The following is a 9942-nucleotide window of genomic DNA, read 5'->3' as shown; positions in this document are numbered from 1 at the left end:
CCCTGCGGGGGGATGCGCCTTCCCCGCCCCGCCTGAGCTCCGGTGGGCGCGGGGAGCCAGGGCCGCCAGATCCAGGCCTGCCCCGCCAGGCGCCCCAGGGGCAGGTGGCGCGGGCCGCGGCGGTCGCGGCCCGAGGCGCCCCCTTGGCACCTGAGGGCGAGCGCGCCGTGGGGTGAAGGGGACAACCCAGCTCCAGCAGGTTAACGAAAGGGGCCGGGGCCTTGCCCACCCCACCCTGCTCCCTGCTCCTGCGGCTTGCTGGGAGCTTCAGAGTCCTCATTTTATTAATTGGCCCTGTTGAGCAGCTGTCTTTAGGGTGGCCACAGGGTCCTGCCTAAGCAACAGCGTTTTGTCCCTTAGTCCTTAAGAGACTGGCTCGAATCTTAAGAGGGCCCCAGAATCCTGAGCAAGGAAGGGGCTGCCCCTCTGACTCGGAATTTTCCTCTTTAAGGATGGTTGATAACTCTGAATTCAGGTCTTTATACATTCTTGAAGCATCATAGGATAAATTATCAAGGACTTGTATTCGTACACGTGCAGGTTCAGGCCTCCTAAGGTTGTAGTCTTAATCTCGTGTTTGTGTATCCATCAGATAGGCCCAGATTTCCCTGCTGGTGGGTACCAGTAATTGACTGTGCTGTATACGGAGGCCAAGGTCGGAGGAGAAGACCTTTAATAGGGATAGGAAATTAACAGGAGGCTATTCTTTTACAGTTTATGCTTCACATTTTTATAGCTACGACTGTGATTTGATTCGATATTAAGTAGGAAAGGACAGGGTGGTCTATGACAGTTATTCCCCAGGCTGGTATATGGCAACAGTGGCTTTTTACATTCAAAGATTAAATTTCAGGGCACCTGGGTGGCTCAGTGGGTTAAGCGTCCAACTTCCGCTCAGGTCATGATCTCACAGTTCACGAGTTCCAGCCCTGAATGGGGCTCTGTGCTGACAGCTCAGAGCCTGGAGCCTGCTTGGGATTCTGTGTCTCCTCTCCCTCTGCCCCTCCCCCGCTCATACTCTGTCTCTCTCTCAAAAGTGAATAAACATTAAAAAGAAATTTTTTTTAAAAAAGATTAAGTTTCAACTATTCTAAATAAGAATCATGGCTTCTCAAACCTCTACAACAACAAAAATCCTAATTGATTGGGTTTTATTCTGTGGGCCTTTCCAGGCTGGATTTTTATTCTTCTGTGGTATACTTTCACCCAGCTATTGCTAAGGCCAGATAAAGTGAAGGAAAAATCAGGCTTGAGAGGAAAATTAAAAAGTGAACAGGCTCATAGGACCCCTTTTCTGTTCATAGAAGATGTGACATCTTGGCAGAAGAGATGTGGGGTCCCTAATAAGGACAGTGCTAGAACCTGTATAAAAACTGGAGATGAGGGGCTTATGGGTGGCTCAGTTGGTTAAGTGTTCAACTTTGCTTCAGGTCATGATCTCACGGCTTATGGGTTCCAGCCCCGCAGCATTGGGATCTGCGCTGACAGCTCAGAACCTAGAACCTGCCTTGGATTCTGTGTCTCCCTCTCTCTCTGCCCCTCCCCTGCTTTCTCTCTCTCTCTCTCTCTCTCTCTCTCTCTCTCGAATAAATAAACATTAAAAAAAAACGAAGATGAGTCAGGTCATGTGAAATGGTGGTAATGCAGTTATAACTTTAAAAATTTTTTTTCAACGTTTTTTATTTATTTTTGGGACAGAGAGAGACAGAGCATGAACAGGGGAGGGGCAGAGAGAGAGGGAGACACAGAATCGGAAACAGGCTCCAGGCTCCGAGCCATCAGCCCAGAGCCTGACGCGGGGCTCGAACTCACGGACCGCGAGATCGTGACCTGGCTGAAGTCGGACGCTTAACCGACTGCGCCACCCAGGCGCCCCTGCAGTTATAACTTTAGATATGGCTTGCAAGGTATTCAAGAGAGGAAAAATACTTTTAAAAGAAAAAAGAAGTACTCAAAATTGTATAATTTCTTTGCTGTTTAGAGACAAAAGTTTGAGTGGCATTTTCTTATTTGCTTATGGCCTTTCTTTGAAATGTGTTCCATTTGTGTCTCTTTCCAGCATACATTTTGTGTGTGTGTGTGTGTGTGTGTGTGTGTGTGTGTACATACCTGGGCATGCATGTACATATTTGTTTTTATCCTTTATCAGTGATGCTGGGATAATTTCAGAATTTTCATGTTATATAAATTATCTCAGGGGAAGAGTCACAAGTGGATTTCCAGTTTGTGAAGAAAAAAAAACCACATTTCCCCACAACATTATATCCTACTTATAAGCCGAGCGGTCGGCCAGGAGCAGGGAGTTCAGTGAGGAACCCTAAAATCTGTCAGGAAAGGCAACCATGTAATCAAGTGGACAGATAGGGAGACGTCCTATTTGCTAGTTTGGGTTTGGAAACTATGAGCCAGAGCTTAAAAAAATGATGAATTGTCTCCCAAAACTGGTAACAACATTTTTTTTTAAGCTTTATTTATTTTGAGAGAGAGAGAGAGAGGTGGGGTGGGGGGGGGGGGAGGCGGTCAGAGGGAGAGAGAGAGAATCCCCAGCAGGCTCTGCACTGTCAGGGCAGAGCTCAATGCAGGGCTCAAACTCAGGAGCTGGGAGGTCATGACCCAAGCTGAAATTAAGGGTGAGAAGCTTAACTGACTCAGCCCCCCGGGGACCCCAAGGACACTTTAAAGGTTAACTATACATGTTATATGATTTTATCTTCTTCAAAGACCAATGCAAGAAGGCTTTATACCTTCAAAAGTCTTTGTGTCATTAAACATTTTTAAATTTACCCTTTGAATTTTAAGGTAATCAGACATGATGGAAATGACAGACAAGGTAGACAAAAGAGAATAAGCATCCACAGTCTAACAAATGAACACAAGTGATTATAATATCTATGTATTTGTTATGTCTTTTTATCTATTTTATCTATTATCTATGCCTTTTTAACTACATGACTTTGTGTAGTGAAATAAGGGCATTGTATAATTTTTATACTGGCTTTTCCACTTAATATTCAACACAAGCATTTTTTTCACTCTATAGTTTCTTACTAAAAAAATTCTAACTAGCTGTATACGACTATGCCCCATGAATATAGCCTCACTTCTATGGCCATACCTCTGTCATTGGAAGTTTGTTATTTTCAGTTTTCATCATTATAGTGTCCTGGTATATAGGGTATAGGGATTTATTTTTATTGATGTCTTTTATTCATAATAAGTTCCAAACAATGATATTCCTGGATTATCAAAGGTATTTGATAATCAAAATTAAATGGATTATCAAAGTTATTATGGAGATACATAATATATATTATGGATATACTGTATATGTATCCTCAAGTTGTTTTCCTAGAGATATAAATTTGGATAAGATGTTTAATATGCTTTCTGCAGTAAGTCTGCCTTGTTTTTAGTATTTGTGGATCATTTACCCTCTTTTTACAGGAATTAAAGAAGATAAAACAATATCTTGGATATATGACCTTTACACTAGGTAGAGTTGATCTTTAACAAATTCATCTATTTTTTAATTTTGTTTATTTATTTTAAGAGAGAGAGGCACAGTTCAAGCGGGGGAGGGGCAGAGAGAGAGGGAGACACACAATCTGAAGCAGGCTCCAGGCTCTGAGCTGTTAGCACAGAGCCAGACGCAGGGCTCGAACCCACAAACCATGAGATCATGACCTAAGCCAAAGTCAGATGCTTAACTGACTAAACTACCCAGGCACCCCTTTAACAAATTCATCTAAAATCAAGATAATAAAATACACCTGTTAGTGTAAAACCAAAATAAGAATGTTACAGTAGTGGTAAGTTGGGGTGGGGTGGGAAATAGTAAGTAAATGCAAGAATGATGATGTTTGAGCTCAGGAGTCTAATTCTGGTTTTTACTTCCTACTCAGACTTGAAAAGAATGATCAAAGGACTTTATATAGTGAGAAACCTGTACCCCACAGGCACAGGGAGGGGAAGGCAGTGGGGTGTGGACTCCGAGGCATTTCTGGTAGTTTCGGCACAGATGGAATTGGACAGATGGAACGGATGGGCAAAACTAAGGTTCAGGCCACAGTTCCCTTGCAACTTGTACAAAAAAATCAGGAACAGACCTCCAGGCAGAACTCCTTCATTGGAAGGGGTGAAATCTAAAGTTGACTTCTGAAGCAGTTTCTCCATGAGACCCCGGGGCAGGCACAGCCATACCAGCTGGAATGTGCTCCAAGGACAGGGACTTACCCCTGGGTGCAGAGAGGGGCACAGGACTGGGGCTTCCGTGGAGGGAGTCAGGAGGTGAGAAGACCAAAGATCGGCACACCATGGCCGAAGGGAGAGTGTCTGCAGAGACTGAGAGTGGGACTTCTCTCCAATTATGCAAAGGAAAGAGAGGAGAGACTTTGTTTGGAGCAGGGTGATATGTCTGGAAGGCAGCCAACAGACACACACAAAGGAGTGCTCTTCCTGACGGGGAGATCAGAGCAAGGGAGCAGAAGCCTCCTTCGAAGTGAAATGTGATCCCTGTTTTCTTTTAGATGAAAACACATAATCCAAATATGCAGATGGAGGTGGCTTATAATGGACCAGGAAATACTAACAGAAAGTAGCTAATGTCTTATTATAGCCCAGTGAACACTTTGCATCTGAACAATTGGAAAGGGAAAAGTATCCCATCAGTATCATGATCAAGTTAAAAAATGTTTCTGGGTGGGCAAGATGGGTAAAGGGGGTCAAAAGTGTAAACTTGCAGTTATAAAATAAACAAGTCATGGATGTAATAATGCATGGCATGATGATGCTAGTTAATAATACTGTGTTGTATATTTGAAAGTTGCTAAGAAAGTAGATCTTAAAAGTTCTCATCACAGGACAAACATCATGAAGAGCTATGGTGATGGATATTAACCAGACTTATGGTGGTGTTCGTAAAAAAAAGAAAAGAAAAGAAAAGAAAGGAAAAATGTTTATCTGTCTACAAAGGGAGCATTTTGACTGCCTTTAACTGCTTTCATATACAAAATTAAATATCAGCAAGCAGTAAAATACTATTCTGAAAATGTGTAATTCTGCAAAATACCAGAAGGCAATTCTTGCATGATACTGATGTTGGAAACAAAATGAAATAGAAAAAAAGATAAGGAAATCCATATTAGGCAAGTCAAAGAAAAGGTGAAGTATGTAAATAATAGAACAGCTGTTTGAAACATGATTGAGAAAAAAATGGACCTTAAAGAAATGAAAGTTACTATCTTTAATAAAGTTATCATTACGAGCCTTCTAGCAATGCCAGCTATCACAACAATATAATATTTTTAGCGAAAAGTAGTTTTGTGTGTCTATTTTAGGAGACATGGTCCACAGATGCAGTAATTTCTCAAAGGATTCTGCAAACTACAGTGAGATAGCATTGCATGTCTAGGAAGTAAAGGAAACAACACAACAGAACCAGAGAGGGCAAGAAAGAGCATGATATTTAAAATCATGCATGAATTCATTATAAAATGGGAAAGCTTTAGACATGATAGAAAAAAGCTAAGAGCCATCACATTCCAGTGTTTAAGGCATATTAATAATAGCCATTCACACGTGATGGCAAGACCTGAGGAATGAGGTCAAGAAGAAGGAAAATAAATAAAAATGGAGGTCAGTGAAGGAAGATGTTGGAGAAATTGGGTGTGCAGTCTTGAGAATGAGTAAATGGAATCAGATTTTCATCATGGAAGCAGAGAAGTGGGTAGTTGATTTATCAACAGAACAAAGGCTAACAGATCCTGGTGTTCAAACCAGCAGAAGGAAAGAGAAGGCATAGTGGAAAATAAATCCAGGATTTCAAGCTCGGGTGATGGTGGGTGTTTTTGTTCATATTTGCTCTGCCTAGACAAAACGACTAATGATTTCTTCATCTTTCAGGCAACGGTGTCTATAGATGAAACCATTTGCCATTTGCTTCATTATTTTCTCTCTCTGTTCTCTGTTGTCATTATGAAATCCATAGGTTTCACAGATCATTTCTGGAGTAGAGGAAGGAATTTTAAAAGTTACTTACTATTTCTAAAAAAGACATATTATGGAAGCCTATATGAGACAAGATACATATATGTTATCAGGCAAGATACAAGTCGGTGATAGCTTAAGAAACCAATAAATATATATTATGAAAGTGGAGATTTTAAAAATCCTGGATGATGTAAAACTGGAGTGAGAATCTCTCAAGTATGGAAACTTCCTTAACTATTCCTCCCAGGAGCTAAAACACAGAGATTAAAGTGAATATTGTGAATAAGGGCTTTAAATTTTTAGAAATAGAGCTTGTTGGGTTTGGAAACCCCTTTCCTTGAATTATTATTTCCATTTCCCTCAGTTTGATATATCAATACTTTATGGAGAAAAAAATATTAAACTCTGGGGAACCTCAAAACAATTTTCTCCTTTTTATTAAGTAAAAATTAAAGCAATATTAAAAAATAATTAGTGGAACTACACTATTTGTTTTTGCTTTATTCACTTCAAGAAATGAATAGCCATTTTCAAGGTATATTCTAGACTGAAAAGTTATAGTAGAAAACCCAAGTAAAAGATTTCTTAGTTATATTTTCATAAGACAAAAACCAAAATCTTATTCTTGTATATAAAGTATATTACATTTAGTTCTTTTTTTTTTTTTTAGTAAATTCTGAAGTTCTCTGAGGAAGACTTAAGAATAGAATATACTGCATGTACATACACTTATAAATCAGATTTCTATTTTGTCTCAGATTCTGTTTTGTCTCAGTTGTTTATAACTAGTCTCTCGTATTCCCCCCACCCCTCCAGAAACCAGTCTTGACTCTGAAGTATAAACTCTGGAGTTGTTAAAATGCTCTTCTGAGCATCTATATCAGTGACCTCATCACTAATTGGGACCACTTCTGGGAGAGTGTGTTAGAATTGCCTGGGGAGGGTTTTTTTTAAATACGGCTTCCAATACTCCATCCCAGAAGGTTCTGACTTAGTATGTTTGACTTGAAGGATGCCTGGGGTTGAGAAGGTTTAAGAATCTCCCTGGATGGGGACGCCTGGGTGGCTCAGCTAGTTAAGCATCTGACTTTGGCACAGGTCATGATCTCACAGTTTGTGGGTTCTAGCCCGATGTCTGGCTCTGTGAGGTCAGCTCAGAGCCTGGAGCCTGCTTCAGATGCTGTGTCTCCCCCTCTCTCTGCCCCTCTGCTCACATTCTGTCTCTCTCTCTCTCTCTATCTCAAAAATAAATAAAACATTTAAAATTTTTAAAAAAATATCTCCCTGGATGATGCAAAGATTCAGTAGTCATTAGAAACTACTATTTGGAAACTTTTCACCTTCTTTGTCCCAACTTTATGGATCCCTATTACAAAATTAAATGATCATAGAAAAAGAAATAAGTAACTCCTTTTGAATTTCCATCCCATTTAAGGACTGTATGCTAAAGTTTTGCCAACCACTATTTTAAACCATCCATCTTCTTTGTCCTTTGTAGATTCATTACAAGATTAAGCAACCACAATAAAAATAGATAATCTTCTTTTCTGATTTTTCATAATGTTTAAATGAGAGTAGCAGTTTATCAAGATAAAATGCCTGTCACTGAACTCTTGGGAGATGAACACCCCTGGAGGCTCTGCTGTGTGTGGAGAGAGGGAGGAACTTTTCGGGCTATTAAGATTAAGAAATGTAACCTTCTTACAAAATCACACCATCCACCCCTGGTGATTTTTATCTCTGACATTCTTATCTTAAAATGTTCTTATACCTGCACCATACCCGGAATAAGTCACAAAATTATAAATGTATATCCTTCCCAAACTCAGAGTGAATGGCAGGGGCTTGTTCAAAGGATCGATTGGATTTTCGGACTAGGGGATAGAGAGAGGCTGATTGCCCTAATTTGTAATCGATACAATGATTAAGTGGCACAAATACAGCCCGGTGCCCTCTCCTGTTGATGGGCCAGTTTGGTTTGGGAAGCAGGGTATAACAACAAAGGAGTGTTAAAGCCATCCTAGTCTATCCTGGATTCCTTTCCAAATCCAGTGATTTTTCAAATGAGAGAAAATTCAATTTTCACAATTAAAACTGAAACAAAACAGAATTCTTAGTGAAGTGAGGACAGTTTTGAGGCATTTGTAGAAGGAACCAGAAAACAATAATATGTGGTTTTCCTTCGGGATTTGGGAAGTAGAATCAGTCTAAAGAGCGGGGACCATTTTCTGTTTTTGATCAGTGTTGCTGACAAAAGGGGCAGAGAAAGGAGGAGCTGGCCTTGGGGGTGGCCCTTTGAGATGTCTGGCTTCCTCTGCTTGGTGGCCCGCCTTGGGTGGCCCCTGTAGTCAGCCGAGACTGGACCATACATGTAACAGTCTGTTTTTGCATCATTGCATCCTGATTCGGCAAGGGCCAAGATGTAGATGAATAAGCACCCAAAAGAAAAGTGCGTTTGGAGAGAGAGTCAGATCTTGCTGCTGTGATCCCAGGGGTCAACATTTCAATGATGTCTTAGTTTTCCTGCTAAAGTGATGTGTTCTGCTGATCGCTGAGGCAGACATAAGACTCAGGCTGCTTCTTTTTTTTTTTTTTAAACATTTATTTATTTATTTACTTATTTATTTAGAGAGCTTGAGCATAGTAGGGTCAGAGGGAGAAGGAGAGAGAGAATCCCAAGGATTGGGGCTCAGTCTCACAACCGTGAGATCATGACCTGAGCCAAAATCAAGAGACCGATGCTTAACTGACTGAACCCCCTGGGCACCCCCTTTCTTTAAAGTTTATTAAGTTCCAGGCTGCTTTGAGAGAGAAAACAACACAGCCACCTGCGTTTTCTGCAAGCAATTAGAGGGAAAGAGGCATCTGGCCCATAAAAATTCATGAGCAAAGGGGACTGATGACAGGCTTGCTTGAGAGTGGCTAGGAAGGACTCGAAATGCAGCACTAGGGGCAGTCATGCGCGAATTGGGTTTTACTCCTTAGACATGGGAGAGGCAAGATTTGGAGAATCTCTGACCCTGATACCTGGGAAAGAAGATTCTAGTCACCAAGCCTCGGAATGGTTAGACTGAAAGACATAGACAACTGAATATCATGGGGGCAAAGATCAGGAAGTGACCTTGGGCAGGGCACTTACCATCTCTCAATGTCAGTTTCACCTATAAAATAGGAGTAGCAACACCTGCCAAACTGGGGCATGGCAAGAAGGAGGTGAGGTCATCCGTGCAAAGCTCTTAGCTTCACACATCATAAACTCTCAGCAAATGTTAGGTGTCATTTGTGTAAGCTTCACAACTAATTATTTTCATATTTTATTTGTTGTAAAGACATCACAAATGAATTTTATCACTGTTGCAAAACATTTGAAGTTTGCAAAGGTTCTTGAAGTTCAGACTTCCTGGATTCTACAGTTGTTTCCAACTCTTGTGGATTTGGACAAGAGACTTGTAATCTGTAAAATGGGGATAATACTAAAAACAACTTCAGAGACATGTAAAGGCCTTGGCATAGAGCCTGGCACAGAGCCAACTTTCCATAGATGTTTGCTTTCCTCTTTCAAGTGTATGTTGGGGGAGAAAGAATACATAATGCTTAAGCTTTATTCTTTTCTAAAATTATGTACAGTAGTTTATGGACCATCACCCTACCATAAGAATTGATAAAATGCAAAAAAAAAAAAAAAAGAGCAGCTTCAAGAGTGTGATAACAGATTTTTTATCATTGGAAGTTTCTTGGGATGTAATGGATTGCAAAATGTAGATGGAGAAGTCCTGTCTGCAAACTCCACAATGTGTAGTCATTCTCTTAGAATGTTCAGAAGGTAGCCGGCCCACCTCTCGGCATGGCCCAGTGCATTATTTATTATTGGGATATTTTAGATTAAACAGCTATCGCTTGCTAACCTCTGATTGATAGCTTCCATTTAGTTCGGATTTTCCTTGACTGAAGAAC

Source organism: Panthera uncia (assembly GCF_023721935.1).
Source record: "Panthera uncia isolate 11264 chromosome A1 unlocalized genomic scaffold, Puncia_PCG_1.0 HiC_scaffold_16, whole genome shotgun sequence".
Taxonomy (NCBI): Eukaryota; Metazoa; Chordata; class Mammalia; order Carnivora; family Felidae; genus Panthera; species Panthera uncia.
This window is presented reverse-complemented; position numbering follows the sequence as displayed.